Source organism: Hylaeus volcanicus, chromosome 6 (genome assembly GCF_026283585.1).
Source record: "Hylaeus volcanicus isolate JK05 chromosome 6, UHH_iyHylVolc1.0_haploid, whole genome shotgun sequence".
Classification (NCBI taxonomy): domain Eukaryota; kingdom Metazoa; phylum Arthropoda; class Insecta; order Hymenoptera; family Colletidae; genus Hylaeus; species Hylaeus volcanicus.
Genome location: NC_071981.1, coordinates 3,197,515 through 3,200,134, shown reverse-complemented (window position 1 = coordinate 3,200,134; position 2,620 = coordinate 3,197,515). Strand labels below are relative to the sequence as shown.

Genomic DNA, 2,620 nt, shown 5'->3' with positions numbered 1-2,620 from the left:
CTTCGTACTAATTTAAAATTTTTTTCCGTGGAAATGAATATGAAAAAATAAAGAGATCTTATTAAACCATTACAAGGTAAACAAGATTATATATCACCGTTGAAGACGGATTACATTTCCGTTATACATTTTTGCAGCTCATATTTCAATCCGACGTTTATCCACGAATAAAATGTACGTTCCGGAGGTATCGCTAAATATCGAACCAGGCCCACCGCCCGTCCGCGTACGCGCCCGTAAAAGTGACGTCTGATTATCGGTGTCACGTATCCGTGGCTCTGTCTTTAATTAATGAGCGCCTCGCGTCGGGGCGGTCACGTGATCGCCGACACGACGCGTTTCAATTATCTGCCGCGGCTCATGCAACCGGGAGGAAAAAAAAAGTAAATTTCTTCCAATATTGCGTGACTGTGCCGGTCGATTCGTGATTTCCTCAAATAGTACGAACAGTAATCTCGTCGGGATTGCCGTCAGTGCACGCGCCGCAGAACCCCGCGAAACAACTTTGTCTCCGCGGAAGCGAAAACAGCCCCGGACGCAATTTAAAAAGTGCACACCGTGATTACGCTGGGAGAAACGAGTTGTTTGGTGAGTTAACGAGTCCACCCCTCGGAATTCCCGGAATTTCGGTTGTGTTTCTTCGACATTCTTTTGTTTTGTCCCGTAAAGCTAAATGGGACAGGTTTCGCTGGTACGGTGTACTTTGACCCCTTCACTGTGAAAGACGCGCACGTGTAAAAAATATCAGCATATAGTGGATGACGGGCTGAAGCTTTTTTACATTTGCAGTTTGTCCATAGGACGCTTCGTTTCGAAAGTAAGAATTGGAAAGTTAGAAGTAGTTCGTTGCAAGAATTGAATTTCAGGAAAAAGGTCTTTCAAGTTTACAATTTTTATCTCCGAAAGTAAACGTCGTATGAACAAACTGTAAATATAGAAAAGTTTCGTTTTGTCATTCTCTGTAAGACGATATTTTTTTTTAAATTCAATTTTCTTTAAGACAACAGCAACAAGATCAGATCATTACGAGATCTCAGGAAAAAGGCCTCCTAAGTTTTCAATTTTTATCACTGGAACTGAACGTCGTATGAACAAACTGTACGTATAAAAAAGTTTCGTTTTGTCATTCTCTATAAGGTGGTATTTTTTTTTTTAATCGATTTTTCGACTGTTGCTTTGTTGTATCGTAAAACCTCAGGTGTTTCCGTAGCAGCAATTATTATGTAAGTTTCTCCTGTTGGGAAGTACGAGGAAAACCTAAAATCCTAGAACATATGTGAATTTGAATGAGGAAACATGTCGAATGATTGAAATAGGCGGAAAACACTTGGAACACCTCTCCCCGTCCTTCGATGCACGTCAAGCCACTCGCGTACTCGCAATTTTCGCTAAGGAAAAATTTGTTTCAAATCACTCCACGAACCACCCTTTTCAATGACCTCCAACATTTTTGGGACACCCTGTGATTCGTAGAAATTAAATTCTTGACTCGATAGTTGTGACACTATTATTTATTTTATATATTAAACGTTACGTCTATATAAAGTTGTAATATCATTTAATTTAATAAATGTTACACTTGATAGATTCATACTAATCAAATACTTCCCTCAATAATTCTAATGTTATTATTATTTGTGCAATTCTGTTTCCAGTATCAGAACCCTTGAAAAACAAACTAAAAAAAGTTTCTTCATCCCCAAAGATAAATTTAACAAATTTCAAATTAATCAAATACATTTTCCCCGATGAAAAGTTTATTCGTGACTGATTAGTCTAAAAAAATAATAGAACGAATGGGATCTAGACTACAACAGCTGTGTAACAGAAGTTAATTAACGTACAATAAACTATTGAAAGTTAATCTAAAAACAACTCGGTGACGGCATATTACTAGTTTCCTCCAACGAATATAGAAGCTGTTTATCTTTTATTCGTTACATAAGTAATTTTCCCTTTTCTGTCACCGTCGAACGAGATAAGGAGTTCGTAAAGTCTCAACGGGAATAACCGATTGCGCGACCGGCCGCGATAATTACTGCAATTATTTATTGAATAACGATTTCGCGATGCGCCGTCACGGACACAGGCTCGCACTCTCGCGTTTCAACGACGAGGAAAGCAGAGCCGAAGGAAGCGCGCTAACGAACTATATTGTGGACAAAATAAATCCAAGTAAACGCGAACGTGGATGCGCGGCAGTCGCGCGACCTCCGTCTTTCGGCCGGAAGGAAACTTGTTTATTTTATTTACTGTCTTCAATTTGACCGAACAGATTACGACGTACCGAAGGAAACGAAAATATCATGTACGGGGAACGAAACGTGTCTTTTTTCAAAATTTCGTTCTTCCTGCGAGACAAATCCAACTTCGGACAGCGAGATGTATGTACTCTGTCCCATAAATATACGAACCTTCCAAAGTATGACCGTTTCCCGGCTTCCTGTATGGACCTCCATTGAAATTTTACTTGAAATCGTCAAAATATATTTCAACAAACAATTGTGATCGATTATGATAAATTATTACCGGCTGCGTTGTAACAAAAATGAAAGAAACGGGGAGTAACGTCTGGAATAAAGCAAACAGATCTTTGCTCTCTAGATAGACTATATTTTTG

The 2,620-nt window shown here is 39.0% G+C and overlaps 1 protein-coding gene across 2 annotated transcripts in view; it reads left to right on the top strand.

The window, feature by feature from the left end:
- The first annotated feature begins 416 nt into the window (after positions 1–416).
- Positions 417–2,620, top strand: part of LOC128878391 (probable transmembrane reductase CYB561D1) — a 5,814-nt gene continuing 3,610 nt past the window's right edge. The window contains exons 1-2 of one of the 2 annotated variants that reach the window (XM_054126547.1): positions 417–588; positions 1,001–1,098. The gene's annotated coding sequence lies outside the window, so the exon portion shown is untranslated. The remainder of the gene's footprint in view (positions 589–1,000; positions 1,099–2,620) is intronic. The other variant, XM_054126546.1, reaches the window with a different exon arrangement.